The following is a 23,732-nucleotide window of genomic DNA, read 5'->3' on the forward strand; positions in this document are numbered from 1 at the left end:
CTGTGTTTGAGACTATGAGAGGAGATAAAAATGAATTCAAGTGGTCACATGGCATTGATAAGAGTTTTGACACTTTGAAATAAAAGGTTGTTGAGTTACCTGTATTGGCTTTGCTTGATTTTAATAAGGTATTTCAAGTTGAATGTGATGCAAGTGGTAGTGCAATAGGAGTTGTGTTGACTCAAGAAGGTAAACATGTTACTTTATTTAGTGAAAAGTTGAATGATGCTAAAAGGTAGTATTATGTGTATGATCAAGAATCTTATGCAATTTTTCAAGCCTTGAATAAGTGGAGACATTATTTGATTCCTAAGGAGTTTTTGTTGTACACTAATCATAAAGTCTTACAATATTTGAGAAGTCAACATAAGTTGAATCAGAGACATATGAAGTGGATTGAATATATGCAAAGTTTCACATTTGTGATAAAGCATAAAAGTGGAGTTACTAACTGAGTTGTAGGTGCATTGAGCAAAAGATGTTCTTCATTGACCAAGATGAAGGTTCAAGTTCTTGGTTTTGATGAGATGAAGTTGTATGATACTGACCCTAATTTTTCATAGGTATGGAGAGAGTGCAAAGCACCAAATCTATGAGATCAAATGAGTAAGTATGATGAGTAATTTATTCAAGAAGTTATTTTGTTCAAAGGGATTTAGTTGTGTATACCAAGAAGTTATATGAGAGTTAACTTGATTATGGAAAAGCATTATGGTGGATTGGTTGGAATAGATAAGACACTAATTTTTCTTAAGGAAGTACTATTAGCCATAGATGTATAAAGATGTTTAGAATTTTGTAAAAAGTTGTGGAATTTTTCAAGTTGTTAAAGGGGTAAGTCAGAATACTAGATTTTATACACCTATTTTTGTTCCTAAGAAACCTTAGAGTGACATTAGAATGGATTTTGTTCTTGGATTACCTAAGATGACAAGAGGGCATGATTGCATATTTTTTGTTGTAAATAGATTTTCTAAAATGGAACATTTCATACCATGTAAGAAGACATAAGTGTTGTGCATGTTGTTGAGATTTTCTTCAAAGAGATTACTAGATTGTATGGAGTGCTAGGAAGTATTGTTTCTGATAGAGATAGTAAGTTTGTTGGTTATTTTTGGAGGACTTGAGGAAAGAAGATGGATACTGAATTGAAGTTTAGTTCTACATTCCATCAACAAATAGATGCATAGATAGAGGTTGTGAATAGTTGAGTAATTTGTTAAGATGTTTAGTTGGAGATAAGATGAGTAATTAGGATATGGTATTGGCACAAGCTATGTTAGCATATAATAATTTTGTAAATTTTAGTGCAAGAAAAACATGTTTTGAGATTGTTAATGGAATGTAGACTAGAGGCATATCAAATTTGAGGGATGTTGTTGGTGAAGAGAACAAAAGCACCGAAGGAGAAGAATTTGTTGTTATTATGAAGTCTCTACAAAAGAAATTGAAGTTGAATTTGGCACAAAGTAATCATTAATATAAGAAGAATGATGATAAGTCTAAAAGATGTCAAGTTTTTCAAGTTCGTGGAGGTGATGGTTCATTTGAAGAAAGGAAGATTTCATATTGGAACATATAGTAAGCTGAAAATGAAGTTTGGACCTTGTAAGATTCTTAGAAAGTTTGACAATGGTAATGCTTATGAAATTGAGTTACTTGATGACATAAATATGTCTCCTATATTCAATGGTTCTAATTTGCATAAGTATCATGAATCAGATGATGTCTTTATACCAGATGGTTATCCTAAGAAGAAGATTGAAGGGGTGAAACAGATATTGGATCAAAGAGTTGGTAAAAGAATAAGAGGAAAATATTACTATGATTGTTTGGTGAAGTGAAAGAACAGACCAGTTGAAGATGCTACATGGATTTCTCAATCTGAGTTGGAATTAGCTTAGGTTGTGACACTTGCATGATTCAAGAGATCCACTTCTTTCAACCCTAGTTGTTTGATGCAAGAGCATCCTAGGTTTCCTTGCTATCCTTCTCATTTTGTTCATTCTGATAGTTAATGTCGAGCTCTAGTGGTTGCTTAGTTCCAGTTATTGTCAAGTTCTTGTATGTGTTGAGTTGTCTAGTGTTGGTTGAGTGTTCCTTCATTTGTTGAGTGAACTTGATATTTTTTATACTTAGTTGCTTCTTTAACCAAGTATTTTTGTGATTAGTTCTTAGTAATATTTAACTTATGTATTTAATTTGGATCGTAAATTAAGAATCTTGTCTTGGGATATGTGTAGACCATTTAAGGTTAGCCTTCTATTGTGTAAAGATCTAGAATCTTCTATAAGTCATTTTGGCAGGAATAAATAAGGGTATTTAGATATAGGTTAGAAATCACTTAGAGATTCTAGATGGAAGTGAGAAGTAGAAGAGTTGGAAGTCCAAATTAAGGACCTATAAAACTTCTAAGTCTAGGATTTCATAAATCTTGTTGGTCATAACCTAGAAGGCCTTGCAGTGAGGCATGTATGCTAATAATTTGATGAATTAATAAAGTATTCTTGTTTTCTCTCTCCTTGGTGTTGTTCTCTTAGTTATTTTCTTCCATTGTGTTTACTCAGCAAGGTCATTAGATAGTTAGGTGTGCCTCTAGCCCTAGATTTTCAACTCTCCTTGCATCAATATCATGCATTTGTTTGACACTATGCATATTGGAAAGAATATAATAGAGACATTATAAAAAATATTGGATGGAAGACGTGATAAAGAATAAAATTGTCAAAATCTATAGTGACATTCAAAATCCAATCATGCACTAAATTTTTCTATTGAATCAAATAACAATGGAGACTGGATTAATATGAGTGTCTCTCCTACATTATTAATCAAGAAGAAAACTAATTGCATAAAAGAAGTCATACGAAAAACTCAATTTCTCACAAGATTCATTGCAAACAATAGTCTCATATCAAAGAAAGGTGAATTTGGGTCAAGGTGGAAAACACTCCTCCATCAAGGTAAGTCACAGTCTTCTCTATTTACAATTAATTTTTAAAACTAAACGTATATTTTATTGTATAGTGTTAGAGAATAATGAAATCATCGAAATATAATTTTTGTAGTACATGTTACCCCTGTATCACCCTTAGAACTTTGAAAATAATATCAAATAGGTGATATATGATCTTAGAAAATGCATGAGGTAAGCAATAATATTTGTTTAATTTGTTGCATATACTTATTATATTAACAATTTATTTTTCTTGTTATGTAATATCTCATTGTTTTGTAATTCATGTCTTGAATCTCTTGTAGGTGGTTTTCATCTAAGAAAATCTATTAAAAAGATATAAGATATTGGAGGAGAAGAATTCCTCAATTGATGTGTGAAATGCAAAAGTGTCTACCTTCAAAAATTGTAGTGCACAAGAACACTACATCATACACCAAATTGAGGAGAGCAAATTGTGTGGACCTATACAAACTAGGTCAATGTGGATGATTTAGTGATACTTAAAATTTTTGAAGTCTTTAGTTTGGTAAATAACATGTATTGAGAGTTCTATGGTGGAGAGATATATGTTATACCATATTATGGTGTAAATTACTCAATATTTTCTTAATTTTGCAACAAATACCCTATAGATTGCATTTAGGATCTCAACCCCACTAATAAATTCCAAGGGGAGCACTTGGTGGAGAAAGGTATCTTGAGAAAAGTGAAAGGTAATAAATTATAAGATGTTATTGTAGTTAATTATTTCTTAATCTTCTAAATACATTAGTTGTAAGTTGTCTACTAATTTTTTTGTACAGTTGCTCAAGAGTGGGATGCACTACATTTGTATATTGCAAAATAACCAAATATTGGATGATAGTATGGATTGAATGATGTTAACATTCTAGTCGCACATTAACATGGGAAGGTGTGTCTTTGTTGGTTAAAGAAGCTCATCATAATGGAGATTCTAATATTACACAAAGGGAAATATATTTATCAAATGATTTAAGATATTTCTAGGTAGGTATAAATTTAGTAATCACTAGCATGTTTATCAACTCATGATGGAATAATTTTTAGATGTTTGACATATTATTGTAGGTGAAACACCACAAGTCTATGTTATGCAATGGTTATAAATTTTGTATCAAAAAGTTGGATGTTATAAAGGAAAATTGTACATGCCATAGGGTATAAAAGACATAAAAGAATATACATATCTGAAAATAAAGTACATCATCATCCTATACTAATCTATGATGCAATAAAGGAAGTGAAAACAAATACCATACATCACAAACATAATTAACTAAGTGCACAGTTTCTCCCAACCGTAAATAGCATCATTAGACCATTGTTGGCCCTAGCCATCCCTCTGTGCGTAACATCCCAAATCATCGAAGAGATCATCGGTATTATCATAGTAGGAATGTCACTCCTAAAACATACTACATCATATGCAGAAAGAATCTAACATACTACAACATATGCATAAGAAATCTAATCATGCAAAATAAAGCATAAGATAACATCATTTAACATATGTTAATCATCAATATAAGGATACATGTCCATCATCATAATCAAAGAATGCATCAACCATGGCGTCTCAGACGGATCTCATATGGTAAGAGTGAAAAAGCACTACCACCCGACCACGTGGAACCTAAATGGTCCACTCCCATCGCGTTGAGGAGATAATGTCAAGTCCCAAACAAGCTATCAAATCACATAGTAAAAATACTCTCTAAATCAGGAATCCTAAAAGTATACTAACTCAAAGGTTCCAATCACAAACTGACATCTAATCCCAAAGGCACAACAAAGACATGTAGGAAACCTACTATGCAAGCGAAAAAGTGTCATCACATGGATCACACTAGAGTTACCCTGGTAGTCTCTCTATAGACCCCAACCCCCTAGTGATCCCTATGCTGCCACTAGTATCGTCTCATACTAACGAGGCATACTACGAAATGCAAGGTCACAACCAAGCATTCTCTCCACTCCCATCCTAGTCTATACTAGCACTCGAGGTATGGGCAAGAAAAAACAATTATCTTATTAGGTTCATTAAGTTAGTATTAGGTGTAATGTTTTCACTTATTAAAAAAACTTACAATGTGTTACCCTGGTAGCCTCTTAGGGCCTCGACCCCCATTGCAAGCCACTTCCTGACACTACAAGTAGATAACCTACCCTAAGCTCATGGAATCATAAATTAAAAAATCACCACAGTCCTATACAAGCGATTGGAAAAATACCAAAAGATAATCCATAATAAGAGCATCAAATCTCCATGAGCAATTAAAAAGCATCCATAATAATCATGACCACAATAGTTCTCTATTGGCAACTGAAGGCATCAATGATAATCATAATATCCATTGGTTCTCAACAAGCAACCAAAAGTATCTCAAAGTAATACTGATCGAAGACTCTAAAATGGTCGAGTCAAAACATGTCACAACATGACATCATCAAGATCAGATAAACAATTCGATCCCATCAAGGTAACTGGAAAGTAATCCAAATACAACTGATCAATAACTCATAAAAAGGTTACATATATCACAGCTTACACAAGAAGAATGGAAACAATATCAATCAATAAACCACACACACCATAGAGCATGACATCACATAACCATGGTTGGGTTTTAAAAAGATCAAGATCAAAAGACATCATCATGACATCACAATCATAACCCCCAAGCCTCTGGTAGACATCCTATAACTGGTCAACCAACTAGTCAACCCAAACCCAAAACAAGAAGCATAGAGAAAGCACAAAATACAAGCACATGTTTTTGGTTCGCTAAAATCTCATAGTTAAATTAAGTGTGGGGTTTCAATTTTTGTTTTCAAATTTAGATTTCGAGTGGAGAAATTTGTTCATTTTACCTAACCCATGTATTTGTTTGATAGATAAAAGTATTTTCCCCATAACCCATTAAATCAATATTTTAAAATGTTTCTAAGAGTATATTATATAATAAAAAGACCCCCATCGTGTACCAATAGGAATATAGAAAATTCAATGTAAACAAATACAATTCATCCTCATTAGTTTTCAATAACCAATCTTACTAGCTCCCCTAATTCCAAGAGCAAATTCCATTATTCAAATCATTAGAATAAAACTTATCATCTTTCAAATAAATAGTTTATAATTTTCCTTAAAATTGATATTATCGATAATCATATCAATTAAACCCCATTGCTTAACTTATCTATTAAATAAATTTGATTGATTCTATAATTAATTAAATTAATTAATAATCAACTATATTTGAATCCATTAACATTTGAATTAATAATTTAATAATAACTTGTTAATAACTAATATCAAGTTATATTAAAAATAAATCCACAATACCAGATTTGCCATTAATGAATTTTAATACCTCTTTTCAATGTAATAATTAAGAATTATTATTAAATTGATAACTCAATTATTGACATTAAAATATTAAATAACATATAACATTTATAAAATAACAAATGTTAAATTTAATTAATGAATATATATATATATATATATATATATAATAACGTATATTATTAATGAAATATATATATATATTACTAAATACAAATGATATATAATACTTATAATATAAAAAATATTAATTCTCAACTTTAAAAGAGCGATTTGTTTATAATCACTGCAACCATATAATGCGTGCGGTCTGTGGATCATAGGTCCTCTGCAATCTCACAAACCTGCGTAGTACGACGTCGCTGAAGATAGGGTAGGAGGGGGTATGGATTCATCCCTCCCCGAAAATAATTAATAATTTATATTATTATTATATATATTTATTAAAAAATGTCCAACATAACTTTTTTTAAATATAAACTTTTTAATAAACGCTTTTCCAAAAGTGATTCTAATTTTTTTTATAAATAGTTTTCAATAAATTTTAAAATAGCGTTTATATATATATATATATATATATATTTAAAATATAAACATTTTTAATAAATGATTTTCAGCAAATCATATTTTACTTGATACGTCCTTATAAATTTCTCGTCAACGTTATCAGACTTGCAAAATATATACATATATATATTTTTTCCTCAAACATGTTCAACATTTATTTGAAATAAACACTTTAATTGTTAGGAATCTCAGCCTATCAACAATTATATCTATCGGTTCTTCATAACAACTGTCTTTTTAAAACATATGTAAATATATCGAGTTCAAGATCAATTCTGAGGTATGCAACGTATTGTTTTTGAATCCACCCATTTAATCCATCTAATAGGTTTGTCTATAAGCCTATAAACCCTAATCTCATATATTCCTCAGATCTATGCATGTGGGGTTTTTGATTGCATATAATTAGAACATTCACGCATAGAATCCTCAAAAAGTATTCAGAAAACACGAAGAAGACAGGAAGTGCAAGAAGTGCCTAGACACTAATGCTAATTCACTTCTCAGAATTTGCAGAGTAAGCTCCTTCCTTCTCCAATGCTCGCAGATCCACCCCAAAAATGCTCCTTAAGCTTCTAGGAGTGCCTAAATATAAAGAACTCTCAGGAAGCACCTAGAATGTCTCTAGAAACAACCAGAAGATGAGATAAGTGTTGACAACTAAGCACGAGCTTTTCCAACCTTCTAGATGAGTCACAAGGTTGTAGACACCATGAGCTTAATTTGTGCGCTAACTCCTGTGTTGTAGACATATGTGCAATCAAGAGGTGCGTTTACTCCTAGGTAGACTTATAACTTTTATTTTAATTCTTTTATCATTATTATTATTAATATTTATTTATTATTATTATTTTTAATTATTTTTAATTTTGATTTCTTTTATTTAATCCTTTTACTCAATTAATTCCCATTTAATTAATTAAAATTAAAATATCAAAAGATCATGATATTATATTAATTTTCCCCAAAATAATTAAATATGATAATGAAAACACACATGATAATGAACCATCTAACTAATCATCATCAATAACCGAGAATAATGTAATAATCATCATGCATATATGAAATGTAGAGTCTAAGTAATCTCATCACATATCAACTGAATTTGTAACACAATATCTGATAGTCTCAAAACAATGCTACTAACCATCAACATATAACTAGTCTAACAGAGTTCGGCCATGATAGCAACAATGTATCTAGAAAGATATAAACTAAGGCAGGCACTACACATTACATGTTTTGGGCCTATTTTCCATGGATGGCATAAAGGTCTCTTACAAAAAAATTATCGAATTGATGGAGTATGTCAAACCTTGTTATGATTACAATAGTTGGATGCAGATTGTTAGATATATATATAAAAAAAAAGTGTAGGTATGCACTTTGACAAATTATATACAACAAAAAGACAATGAACAAAGTAAAAGAGTAGCTATATACATTGAAAAAAGGCAAAAAGCATCAGGGAATATTGTAGGTTTTATAAATAATATGTGACCTTGCATCAACTATTAAGAAACCCAATTACATAGTTGAGGCACATAAGAGAAATTGCGTATTTATATGTGCGATAAAATCAATATGTGCAGGGAAAGAGTTTCTTATTGATTACAATTTGAATCACATAGATACAAACAACTCCATTATCATGGATGGGGTGGTACATACTATGAGCCATTTAAATCAACCTCTAATCAATGACTCCAACACACCATTAAAGTATTAAGTTTTTTTATTAATGATTCTACTAATTTATGTCACTTTCTTCCTAGTAGTAAACTATTAATACTATTCAAGATACTTGAGCATAATTAGCACTTTTTTTAATAAATAATTAGATTTTTCATAGACTCACATTTTGGTACTAAAGAGTAAAATAAACTTGTACAGTATATTTAATCTTTTTTAAAATTAAAAAAAAAAGAGTTATATCGGCTAATTATCTCTTCTTTTAATTGAAGCTCTTTTATACTTTTTTATTATTCAATGTAACTTAGAATAACAACACAGGTGTTTCAACACATTTTAATGTTGAAATACAAGGCAACATTATGGATCAACAACCACATAGATGTGACAATGATGATACTCATGATAGTTCTTCCTGATAGGTAAAACTCATTGTTATTATACAAATTAGATACAAGAAAAATGTTAAATAGTATTTTTTATTATTTTTTATTTTCTACTATTTCAGAATAATTTTAAATATATTAAAAATAATACTATTTTCACAAATGAGTGTTGATCAGAAAAAGGGAAAGGGTCAATGAGTCCCTGAGGAGGAGTCCTATGAGGAGGACCAATTATGTGTTGATTTCACTTCAGATCCTAATCCTATGGTTGTAGTTCAAAAGGTCTTCTATAACATTTTAAGAGAAATGAATCAATTGACATCTGTACTATTATAGTGGGGTTGTCACTACACCAAAAGACTGATTTTTCAATGCTCGATACAATTGCTCAACTTATAGTACATAGGAGGTAGTAAAGCCCTTGTCACAAATCCTAAGGGGAGTGCTAAACACATTTCTAATAATCTCTCCCTCAGCGTTACCTAAAGGTCTAAGGATTCGAACCTGTGACCAAGCTCTGATACCACTTGTTAGAGTAGGGTTGCCATTGCACCAAGAGATCAATCTATAAATGCTTGATACAACTACTCAACTTATAGTACACAAGAGGTAGTTAAGCCCTTGTCATGAATCCTGAGGGGAGCATTGAACACATTTCTAATAGTATACACAATCTGACTCCTAAGTTAGAAAGGAGAGGGATTGAATTGTTGCACCTAGCTAATAATTATAGAGTAAGTGTTAATGTAATTTTTAATTATAACAAAATTTCAATAATGGCTTTTATATTAAACTCTTTTATTTATGACATTTAACTAAAATATAGGGTTTTCTAACAAGTTATGTACCTCATGGCCCTAATGAGGGTGCTTTTAATGGCTCATGTAGATCGTATGTTCTATCCTCCACTGGTATTTTCTCAAACAATATTTTTTTATGCTCTAACAATATTGTCCATTGTAGTCCATACATTTTTATTCTCTAACAATCTTATTCTTCAACACCTATTAATGATCCTATGGTGATGCTTCTTGATATGAGGAATAGAACCCTAGATGTATTGTGAAGTGCAATGTTGACAATAGGCAACATGACCATAGATGCTATTGCACCACCTATTAGTACTTAGCTCCCTCTTTTTCTCTCTCATTTTTCATGTGTTTATTTCACTTGAACTATTCTTTGTTGGAGGCATTTTGTAATATTAGATTCATTTTATGCAGCAGGAGATGTCACACATGATGATGAGTAATTTCCTAGATGTACCTATATTAAATGTACAAGAATAGTGGAGAATTGTGTCTTGATAGTGAGTGATGGAGATGGACTTCCCTTGAGAGTTTCCCAGCTTCCAAGTACTTTAAAGATTGGTCCTTTCTTTTACTATACAATATTATACTCATAATATAATGCAATAACCCCCTATATAGTTCCTTACAATAACTGTTGATCCTATGATTATTTTGCAAAGAATATTTTTTTTTAATGAAAAACTTAATGACAAGTGCTTACATATATATTGGCCCACCATATCTACAAGGTAGAACTTTATATTTGATTTAAAACCCCAATCCACTATTTTGATTTTATACATTTCTAGAATAAATTTCCTTTAATTATTTTATGAATCTAACAATTTTTTTTGTTCTTAAAAGGTGACAATTCCAAAGTCCAATGTTAAAGGTGGCTCTCATTGAGAGTATGAAAAACTATTTTGGACCCTGTGCATTTCACAAACTTAGGCTCCTTGATAATGTGAGGCTAAGTTTGAGGTATATTATAGACACAACATGGCTAAATTAGAAAACAACCCCCTAACTACGAGCGTGCCCCCCCCCCACCCCCATCCTAATTTATAGTGGTAGAATCTTAAGTTCGATGCAATCAAGAAAAGCCAAAGACATAAAGGACATGAACCATCAGTCGAAGAAAGCACGTGATATTGTTAAGCATGTAAGTATATATGTACTATTTACTCTTTGTATTTATATTATCTAACATAGTTCAAACTTTTAATAGATTTCTTGACACATCAAAGGCAATAGAGGCAAGAAAACAAAAAGCACAAGCAACACAAGATCAGCTCTGTGGTTACTCAAAACTAGTTGCACAAGTTGTAAGTATTAGCAGATAAAAAATTGTATGCAAATATTTATAAATTGCAATCAATTTTTTTATATGAAACAATGCAACAAAAATTTTGATACCCAAAAAAAAATAGGGCATGAAGTTCAAAAGAAAACTCTCATAAGAGGATAAGAAAATAGCCTTCAAATATGGCTATCAAGTTGTGGCTGAAAGGTTACAAAAAATGAGTAGGAAAGATTCTAATAATGGATCCATCATGGTAAACAAGCCTAACCATTTTTATTTGAAATTGACTACTTTAACAATATTTGATGTTAAGTTTCAACATAAAGTGAGTATATTCATTTTAAGTAGGCAAACAATGATAACAATGACCATGACATTGAAATGCAACTTGTCAATCTTGTTACACCATCCAAGCATGGTAAAGTTGTTAGTTTGGATGTGCAACATAGTGGTTGAGCTATACATTTTCTATTTTATTTTTTATATGATTATTAATACAAGTAAACATTTTGAATTGAAATTGGTGTACTAATACAAATTTAATTATTTTGGGTGTTTAGATTAATGTAATATTTTGTATTGCAATTATAGAGGACATACAGGTTATTGTTCATGATGATGTAAAATCCATTGTTCATGATGAGCACATTGATGTTGAGGCCAACTGTTGATCTCAGATTGGTTTTGAAAAGTGAGTGTCAACACACTTAGGCTATTTACTTAGTTCATGTTGAACTAGTAATACATGCCAAGCACAACATGTAAAGATTAGACCATGCCAAGTTGCAATGAGTGTCGAGTCACTCAAGTGTCAATCAGATAGACCATGCCGAGTGATTCAAGTGCCAATTAAGTAGTGGATGTTGAGTAATGTAGGTGCTGAGTCAAAAGTAGAAATATAGTGCATGCCAAGCATCAGTGACTTCATATGTTGAGTGACACAGTTTTGACATATTTGTTTGTAATGGCACAAAAAACTATGTAAACCATTTTAAAGCCAACTTAAAGATAGATTTTGATCTTTTGGAGATAAGGACGAAGCTACATTTGGATTCCCTATGTAATTACATGTAGCCAATTAGAAAATGGGAAGCTTTCAGTGGAAAAATGGATGAATCTCAGTCGTAGATTCATACCTAACCCTAAGCCATCAGAGTCTTCTTAAGGAGGATGAATCCCTAAACTCTTTAATAGTGCATAAGGGGTGAATGACCGAATTAAAGGAGCGAACAAAAAAATTTGTAGAGCATTCAAGGTGACTTAGTAGTAAGAGTGAATTACAAAATTAGTTAGAGAAGAATAGAGGATAGAGAAGGATATAAGATTGATACATATGATCGTAAAGGATCAATTAGGCATTGTGTAGAAGCGATCTATTATCAGGAAAGCAAGTGCCAAACACAAGATCTATGCTGAGACATTTTAACAGGAGATTTCAACTAAATCTCTTAACATAGTAGTCCTAAAAAGCTATATGAAATCCTTTAATAGGTTGCTTAATTATAAGTTTAATCTCTAACCAAGCACACTTCTAACAAGGTGTTGAAATCCTCTAACAAGGTGGGACTTAACAGTCTTTGTAAGCCTTTAATAGGGCAGGCCTTTCACAAGGCAGACCATGATTCATGGTCAAATCATTGTAACCTTCATTGGATGCACTTTATTGCTATAGTAGTGAAGATTTGTGGGTGTTATCCCATCCCAATTTTAACTTCTCACTTGAAGGGTTTTTGGGTAATCATACCTAGTGTTATGTGTGTGTTTGATTACATGTTTACATGATTTAGATGCATATGCTTTACATGTTATTTTAGTATATTAATGCATGTGATGAATGAATGGTGAAAGTTTTACAAGTCCAAGTTTAAACTCCTAATTCACCTCCTCTCTCAAAATTTTATTCTCTTCCCTCTTGTAATTCCAACAATTGGTATTTGAGCCTTGTTCTCTAAAAGAGAAACTTTGCATCTTTGAGGAAAGATCTTGAAATGGAAGTCTACAAGCTGGGAGAGACTATTGAGAACTAGGAGATTGAAATACATTTCATATTACATCAGCTGAATGAGGCAAGAGAGGAACTAAAGAAATCCTTGAAGAGAAAGAAAGAGATTGCTATTGTGGAGGATGACATGCTATACAAAGAGATAGACACCACCAAACTATTTGTAGATGGTAACTTCGATGAATTTGATGTAGTAGTTGAAGATCTAATGGAAAAGTAAAGAATCCAAGCTGAGGAAATCAGAAATCTCAATCTAGAGAAAGAATCACAAGCTAGACTACTATGTGAGGTGACTGAACAAAAGAAGAAAGTCATAGAAGACAAAGCCATGATTGAAGAAGACAAAAGAATTCTGGCAAACAGATTGGAAGAGAAGTCAATAGAGTTAAACAAGATCTCCAACATGTAATTAGATACTCTAAGTCAAATGATGAATGCCAACTATGAAATAAATGTCAAGGACATTGAGATAACTACATTGAAGTTGAAAAATGAACAATTATAGAGTGACCTAAAAAGAGAAAAGGAATTTGCTAAAAGTCTCAACAAGCCAAATGAAGCCATCAAATACTTTGAGAAATTATTGAGATCTCCTAGATCCAAAAAAGATACATTAGGATTGGGATACACAAGTATTGAATAAGGAGAATATCTAAAGTTTTTGAAGAAAGGAACATCAAAGATAAGAAGTATAAACCTACTTGTCACAATTGTGGTAAGAAAGGACATACTGCTAATGTGTGCAAGAGCAAGAATACAAATCAAATTGTCAAGCCTAAGAACATGAATCACTATCATAAGTGCCACAAGCAAGGTCATCAAGCACATGAATGAAAAACTAGAACCATGCATAAGTAAAGATTTGAAGGATATTGCTACAACTATTAGAAGTATGGACATAGAGCTTTTGAATGCATATTTAAATACATGTGGTCATAAAACAAGCCAAAAAAGGTAACAAATAATGGAAATTTTTATAATTGGGATTATAATACAAGATATAGTTGTCATTATTGTCAAGAATATGGATGTATCTCTAAGAATTGTATTGCGACATACTTTAGTGGTAACTACAAAAGGTGGTTGAGTCAAACTACATGTTTTAGCTATTTGAAGACTAGTCATATTAGCAAACATTGTCCAACTAGGTCAAATGCACCAAGTTGTGAATTTGATAAATGAAAAGGTAAGGTAAATGTTGAACACATCAAAGATGAGATGAAAAAGACATGGAAAAAGAAAGATGTTTACAACACATTAAATGGAGAAGGTATCACTTCACCCAATGGGTCAAGTAATCACACCTCATCAAACTAGGCAATCAAGAGGTATGCGGGACTGATATTCAAGTGTTATATCATACATCAATTCCAAAAGAAGACAATACTAGAAAGACTACATTAGCATGAATAAAGATGCAAGATGTTGTTGAAAATTCAAGTTAAATCTTCAAGTTTTTTATATTGTTGCTGAGGATAAAATGTTTCCTATGTATGCTGAGTGGAATGCTAGTTGATACTGAGTTGCAAGACTACCTAGTTGATGTTGAAGTTGTAGTAGCTATCGAGTGATGAAAATATCAATAGATGCCGAGTGATTCTAAAAATGGTTGATGCCAAGATTACATCTTTATAAGCACAAAGCATTAAATGTAAGGTTTTTCGAAGGGTATTTGATTGATTTCTACTTATTATTCATCATTTCAAATTCAAGTGAGAGCAAGAAAAGTAGAAGGTGATTTAGAAACTTGTTCAAGGAATTTGCAAATATTTTAGAGAAAATCTCACACTAGCATACATATTTCACAAGGTATTTATCATTAGCCAAGCTACATAGTTTACTTTTGCATAAACCCTAGTTTGATGAGAATGCTGTCTAGTTTGAAAAATGTAGAAGATAAGGAAGTTTTTAATGTTTAGCTTGTTAGTAATGAAGTGAAACAACCTATATTTAAGGTCATTCCTAACATTTCCTATAAACAAGATCTTTCTAGCACTTTGTTATGGTACAAGATGTAAGGAAGTGTTATAATTGCAAACTATGAGGTATAGGAGATATGGAAATTAGAGATGCATATAACAAATTGTGTGAGAATGGTGTTTTGGAGGAGGAATACAAAATCATTAAGAAGAAGGGTTTGACAGAAGCCCTATAATTTCCAAATGTGTTTAAAACTTAGTGAATAAGAGTCATGCTAAGTAGAATACATGATGGTTCATTATGGCTATATTTGGACCGATCAAAATTACCAAGAGAATAATTCATAGGGTTATTGGTTTCCCAACCCTAGATTGGCCAAACACACTCAAAAGTGACTCCAAGGAAGTGATTGAGAAGAACACTAGAGAAGTTTGGAATAAAAGAGGTGTGACTATAGACACCATCACTAATCCATTGCTAAACTTTTTTGTAAGGGTAATCTCTCATAAATTCTATCAATCTAGTAGATTGAATAGTGTACCCTACATTGCTATGGATGTTGGTTACAAAATTGTAAATAAAGATCATACTTATGATCTAGGTGAGCTATAATTACAACAACTAATGGAAAATTTTGGAGCTATCAGAAAAACAAAGAGTGCACAATGTAAATTTGGTTCAATAATAGTTTGTATATTCTTTTATGTGTAGGATACATTTCCCTCTTTTGGTACTATAGGATGGAAAACCAATAGGTCAATTGTAGTGTAGATAAATGAGTTCATTTAACAAATGGGAGAAAATTTTGAAATGTTGATGACAAGTTACTTTGAAGATTTTAAGAAATCATTGAAGGAAAGAATGAGGATACCAGTTTCTTTGGTTGAGAAACACTATAATTACATATGTTTTCTTGTTGATGTTGATTGCATTTTTGTGCAAGCAGCCACACCAAGGGTTAGATGGTTAAGACCACTTGGGTATGAAATTAATGTTAATGAAGTTTCAACATCCATCACAACACTCCCAAAAAAAGAAATAGATAAAAGTGCAAAGATATTTGGCAACTATGAAATGGTAAAATCAAAGATTACCATGGAGTTGAAAACTAGCTCCACACTCAAGAATAAAGATAAGTTGGTCAAGAAGCTAAAATAAAAATTTGGAGGAGTAGAGGAAGAGGAAGAGGATGAAGAGGAAGAAAAAGCACAAGCACAAGAACCTCTTGCATTGACTCAAGGCATGGGAGAGGACAAGGAAGAAGAGGAAATATAAGGTGTCGAAGGAGAAGAAGCCAAGGATTCACCTATTCATGTTGAGCCAAAGAAGAGGAAGGCTAAAGAATAGCTAGTGGCAAAGTCAAATAAAATTGTGAAACCAAGCCCAACCAAGTCCAGAACACCTACCACCAGAGCCAGCACACAAGAAACAACTTAGAAGGCCAAGGAAAAGACCAAGCAAATAGAGCAAGGTGGCCAAGTGCAAAAGAAACAAAGAAGAAAATATTTTGCACAACCAGATTCAAATAAAGAAAGGATAGAATTAGATGAGAATAACCAATTTAAAGTGGTAAGTCACAATCCCCTATTTTATCTTCAAAATTTGTGTCAGAATATCAAAAGTAATGTAGATTTATCTAGTTTAAAGCATATTGATTTTGATAAACTTGGGAAAGAAGCGAAGAATCGAGTAGAAGATGCCTTGTATGAAATGATGTCTAAGTTTAAGAACACTCCACTAGAGTTTTCCAACACAATACCAAAAGGATTATATGATATTGTTGAGAAAAAGTGGCATTATTGTTTAAATTTGGAGAAACAAATTAGAGAAACAACATTAGCTCAAGTGATGCCAGAGCTAACAAAGGGATAGATTGCTAAGGCTGTCAAAAGATATGTTATTAGGTTTACACCTAAATATAGAGCCTTCAACGTTCTTCAAAATAATATTGAAGATGTGGTCAAGAAATCAACCCAATTATGGAAACTTATCTATGGGTTGACCACTGTGAAACAAGGAGAAGTTGACCCTTCTAAGGGTAAACTTGATGAGAAAGATGATGACAATGATAATGACAAGGAAAATGATGATAAGAAAGATGATAAAATTGGGGAGGAAACTAAGAAACAAACTGATGACAAGGCAACAACTAAACAACAACAAGATGAACAAAGCGTGTAGGACACACAAGTGTTGAGTGTCAGTCCCCCTCATGACACAAGTACAACTACAAAGACCATACCTATAAAAGATGTTTCTGATGCTTCAACATAGAACATCAATCTACTTACTATAAAAGACCTAAAGAAGATTCTAGATCAATCTACACTTCAAGAAAAACTCTGTGAAAATCTAGTTTTGGTCAATCTAGAAGAATTGTAGAAGGCAGTAACTAAGGTCACAAGGGAAAAGGTGAATACACAAGAGCCACCTTCTATCATCCTTTTGGTTGCTAGTGTAAAAAATTCAATTCAAACAATAGTAGAAACATCTACTAAGGTTGATAGACATGTTAAAATTGATACTATTGAGAGAAAGCAGGAAAAAGAAAAGGATACAACTATAGGACAACAAAAAATAGGACAGATAGATTAATTTATACCTAAAGCACAAGAACAAGATACTATTTAAGTCATAGTATTAGATTAGGGTAAGCTTGAAGAACATGTGCAAACACCTAAGGTCAAAGAACAAGAAGCCATCTAAGCATTGGTAACTCTACCAACATTTTCTAGTCCTTCTACACAAGTTCTTCAGAAGCCAAGCATGGAAGCCATACCATTACAAATCTCAACACCAAGCCCTAGTTCATCAAATTTTGATAAGGTAATTCACTATAGAGACACAAGCCTTGATGAAGAAATTGTAATTACAAAGTTTGACTATGACACAATGACATTGGAACAAATAGGCATTTTGTAAAAGGCCTTAGAGAAGAAAAAGCATCTTGAGAAATACTCAGGAGAGAACATAGGCAGAAGCAAGCTCTCTAAGATATTAAAGACATCTTTTTAGATGCATTCAGCCTCCTAAAGAGACCAATCCACTAATTTAACAACTCATAGTTATAGTGGAAAAGGTTAGTAATGAAGACCTTGATACTACTGCAAAAAATTTAGAATGGTCTGAGAAAAAGTTCCAAGGAAAGGTGAATGAGAAAATATCAAGTGAAATAGCACTAACACAAGTTTCATTAGAAACTAAAGTTGAAGAGGTAAAGAAGATACTTGAGAATATATTCTTATTATACACTAAGCTATGTGATCCCACACTCTTCACTCAAGAGACTAGGAGTCATATTTTGAGTATGGAGAGAAACCTAAACATATCAGGTACTAAGCTACCTTAGAACCCAGCTCAAAGTGAGAAGCACTTTAGAACATTTCTTTAGATCCAAAGTTAGTTAATTGTACTAACAACAACTAAGGCTAGCATAAGAGCCAAATTGACATGTATATAGGTATCCCTTACCCCACACAAGGAACTAGGTTATGCTAAGACTCTACTGAAGAAAGACCCCAATGTTTCTACCTTAGATGGCCTAGTGCACCTTGCTACTGAGCTTGCAATCCAAATCAAGTCATTGGATGTTGCATGTGGCAACTAAAATGTATCCCTCAAGATCATAGTGGAAATCCATAAATCTTTTTTGGACAAACACACTATAAGTGTATAGCCCATTTGACATAAGTGTCAAAAAGGGGGAGATAAAATGAGGGAGAAATAAACCATGAGGGAGAAATATAACATTAGGGAGATACAATAAATGGAGAGAATAAAGAGGAGATAAAAATAGAGCAAGATAAAGTATGGGGGAGTATGAAAAAAGGAGGAGCATATAGAAAAATTATATCATTGGGGTGATATACATTTTTGGAGATACATCATTGAAGAAAGCAAGTAAATAGATATAGATATCAGCTAAGACAGAGCATATCAAATGAAACAGTATCAGTATTAGTATCAAATATAGTGCATCTAAGTTAGAGAGAAGCATAGATTTTGGATACAAAACATACACATTAACTTAGGGGGAAGTTATCAATTTTGAGGTACATAGGTTTTTATAGAATTTTGAAATTTTGAAATTTTATATATAAACTGAGTCATGGATATGTTTTTCTTGAGAAGTGAAGGATAATATTATATATTTAAGTGTTTTTGATACTCATGTCAAAGGTGGAGATTGTTGATCTTAGATTAGTTTTGACAAGTGAGTATCAACACACTTAAGCTATTTACTTAGTTCATGTCAAACTAGTAATACATACCGAGCACAACATGTAACTATTAGACCATGATGAGTTCGAATGAGTGTTGAGTCACTCATGTGCCAAGTCACTAAAGTGTTAAGAAAATAGACCATGCTAAGTGATTTAAGTGCTAAGTAAATAGTGGATGTCAAGTAATGTTGGTGCTGACTTAGAAGCAAAAAGTACAATGCATGTTGAGCATCAGTGACTTCATATGTTGAGTGACACAGTCTTGACATATTTATTTTTAATGGAAAAAACAACTATGTAAACCATTTTAAAGCCAACTTAAGGATGGATTTCAATCTTTTGAAGATAAGGATGAATCTACATTTGGATTCCCTATGTAATTACATGCAGCAAATCAAAAAATGGGAAGGTTTAAGTGGCAAAATGGATGAATCTCTACCGCAGATTCATACCTAACCCTAAGCCACCTGAGTCTTCTTAAGGAGAACAAAACCCTAAGCTCTTTAACAGTGTACAAGGGGTGAATGATCAAATTTAAGGAGTGAACAAGATAGTTTTTAGAGCATTCAAGGTGACTTAGTAGTAAGTGTGAATTGTAAAATCAGTTAGAGAAGAATAGAGGATAGAGAAGGATATATCATCGATACATCTAATCATAAAGGATCAATTGGACATTTTGTAGAGGTGATCTATTATCAAGCAAGCAAGTGACCACTATAGGATTGATGTAGGCAAAGGATGAATAACTAGGGTGAAAGGCTCACCCACCTATCCAAACCACCCTGCAAGAGTTAACACAATGGAAGAAACCACAAGGAACACCAACCAAAGGAGGAAGAAGAATGAAATACTTTTATTGATTCTTCAAATACTCAATGTATATGCCCAGCTATAAGGCCTTCTAGGTTATGATGAATTACAAATACTTTCACATTCAAAGATCCAACTACAAATTTGTACCTTCAGTTCTACTCTCCAATCTACTCCCCAAAAGCTTATCTTACTTTAAGCCTAAATACTCTCTCTCTCTCTCTCTCTCTCTCTATATATATATATATATATATATATATATATATATATACACACTTGCCAAAATGGCTTACAAATTTTTCTAGAACATTACATAAGAGGAAGGCTGACCCAACAATGGTCTAGACACATCCCAAGAAAAGATCTTAACATAAATGTTGCGATTGAAATAAATTCCATAAGTTGACTCACATAAATCACATACAAATACTGACACTCAGCATACACTAGATAACTCAACACATGAAGAGTCACTTGACATACACTGGGTAACTCGACACATGAAAGAATTGCTATAGTAACTTGGCACATGAAGGAATTGCTACAGTAACTAGCCACATAAAGGAACTACTAGGCACATGAAATATTTTCTAGGCACATGAAGGAACAAAATGAGTAGGATAACAAGGCTACCCAGGATGCTCTTGCATTAGACAATCGAGGTTGAAAGAAATGATTCTCTTGAATCATTGAGATGTCCCAACTTGAGTTGAATCCAACTCAAATTGAGAAATCCATGAAGCATCTTCAATAGGTCTATTCTTCCACTACACCAAATATTCATAGTAATATTTAACTCTTGTGTTCAACTTCTTCAATCTCCTTCTTATTATGATCATCTGATAAAACAAATTCATCCTCTAACTCATGATACTTATACAAATCAAAAATATTGAATATAGGAGATATATCCATTTTATTAGGTAACTCAAGTTTATAAGCATTACCACTATCAAATTTCTTCAAGATCTTACAAGGTCCAAATTTCTTCATCTTTAGCTTACTGTATGTTCCCAACTGAGAATCTTCTTTTCTTCAAATGAACCTCACCTCATCACCAACTTGAAAATCATGGTGTCTTCTAGACTTATCAACATTCTCCTTATACTTCTAATTACTTTGTTCCAACCTCAACTTTACTTCCTTATGCAAATATTCCATAAAATCAGCAAATTCTTCTCCTGTAGCACTTCTCTTTTCTTCACCAACAACATCTCTCAAATCTAATATATCTCTAGGATGCATTCCAATAACAAAATCAAAAGGTTTCTTCCCTGTACTCCTATTCATAGGATTATTATATGCAAATTTAGCTTGTGCCAATACCATCTGCCAATTACTTGGCTTATTCCCAACTAAACATCTTAGAAAATTACCCAAGCTTCTATTCACAACCTCTGTCTACCCTTTTTTATTGTGGATGGAATGTAGAACTACACTTCAACTCAGTACCCATCTTCTTCCACAAAGTCTTCCAAAAATAACTAACAAACTTATGATCTCTGTCAGAAATGATACTTCTTGGTAATCCATTCAATCTCACAATCTCTTTAAAGCACAGTTTAGTAACATGCTCAACATCTGATGTCTTCTTACATGGTATAAAATGAACCATCTTAGAAAATCTATCCACTACAACAAATATGGAATCATACCCTTTCACTATTTTAGGCAACCCAAGAACAAAATCCATACTAATGTCAGTCCAAGGTTTCTCAGGAATAGAAATATGTGTATATAAACCAATATTTTGACTCACCCCTTTTCCAACTTGACAAACTCCATAACTCTTTACAAATTTTTGAACATCCTTATACATTTGTGGTCAATAGTACTTCTCTTTTAGCAAGCTCAATGTCTTGTCAATTCCAAAATGTCTAGCCAATCCACCACTATAATTTTCCTTAATTAGATTCAACCTCATAGAAGTTCTAGGAATACACAATTGAATACCTTTGAATAACATACCTTCTTGGATAAAATATTCATCATAATTACTTATGTGATCTATCAGATTTGGTGCTTTTCACTCTCTCCATGCCTTAAAAAAATTAGGATCAACATCATACAACTCTTTCATTTCATCAAAACCAAGAACTTCAACCTTCATTTCAATCAACAAAGAACATCTTCTACTCAATGCATCAACAACTCTATTAGTAACTCCACTCTTATGCTTAATGGTCCAAATGTAAAACTCTACAAGTACTCAACCCACTTCATATGTCTTTGATTCAATTTATGTTGACTTCCCAAGTATTGTAGAGCTTTGATTAGTATACAACACAAACTCCTTAGGAATCAAATAGTATATCACTTCTTTAATGCTTGAACAATAGCATAAAACTCTTGATCATACACAAAATACTTCCTTTTAGCATCATTCAACTTTTCATTAAAAAAAGCAATAGGTTTACCTTCTTGACTTAATACAACTCCTATTGCATTACCACTTGCATCACATTCATCTTGAAATACTTTGTTGAAATCAGGTAAAGCCAATATAGATAATTCAGCAACCTTTTGTTTCAATGTGTCAAAACTCTTATCAGCACCATGTGTGCACTTGATTTTCTTTTTATCTCCTCTCATTGTCTAAGTCATAGCATTACAAATAGCACTAAAATTCTTTATAAAATTTCTATAAAAACTAGCCAAACCATGAAATGATCTCACCTCACCCACATTCTCAGGTGTAGGCCATTCCAAAAAAAATTTAACCTTCTCAAGATCCATCTTCAATCCATCAACTGAAATCACAAATCCTAAATACACAATCTCCTCTTGCATGAAAGAACACTTTTTTAGATAATCAACAACTTTTCCTCTTTCAACCTCTACAATACTTGTCTAATATGTTCAAGATGTTCTTCCTTAGTCTTATGGAATATCAAAATATCATCCAAATAAACAATCACAAAGTTACCCAAAAATCTTTTCAGAACTTCATTCATCAACCTCATGAAAGTACTAGGTGCATTAGTCAAACCAAAAGGCATATTGTCTTGAAAGTAGTCTTCCATTCATCACTTTCTCTGATTCTAATTTGATGATAGCCACTCTTCTAATAAATCTTGGTAAAATACTTTGCTCCACTCAAACAATCCATTATGTCATCCATCCTTGGCATAGGAAACCTATATTTCACTGTTATCTTGTTAGTAGCTCTAGAATTAGTACACATTCTCCATTCTCCATTCTTTTTAGGTGCTAATACAGTAGGTACAACACATGGACTCAAGCTTTCTTTGATCAAACCTTTCTACAACTCATGCACTTGTCTATTAAGTTCTTCATTCCTTGTAGGTGTCAATCTATATGGTGCTTTGTTTGGAAAAATAGCTCCAAGAATTAGATTCATACAATGACTTATACTTCTTACTGAGGTAAATTGTTAGGAATATTATCAGCAATAATGTCTTTATACTCATTCAAAAATTCTATAATTTCTATTGGTACTCAGATATCACTATTTGTTGTCACTCGATCATTACTAGCTTCTACTACTCGATCATTACTACCAACACTCGATCCTTTAGGAACTATGGAAAAATAGACTTGATTCTTTTTCATTTCCTTTTCGAATTGTTTCCCATTAACCATGCATATTTTTATAGCAGTACAATTAACCTCATCTAGAGTTTCAATCAAAGGTAGCAATGTTTGTTTCTTCCCATTTACTCAAAGATTATATCGATTCAATCTT

This window comes from Cupressus sempervirens, chromosome 2 (assembly GCF_028749045.1).
Source record: "Cupressus sempervirens isolate cs-2001-9-10 chromosome 2, ASM2874904v1, whole genome shotgun sequence".
Taxonomy (NCBI): domain Eukaryota; kingdom Viridiplantae; phylum Streptophyta; class Pinopsida; order Cupressales; family Cupressaceae; genus Cupressus; species Cupressus sempervirens.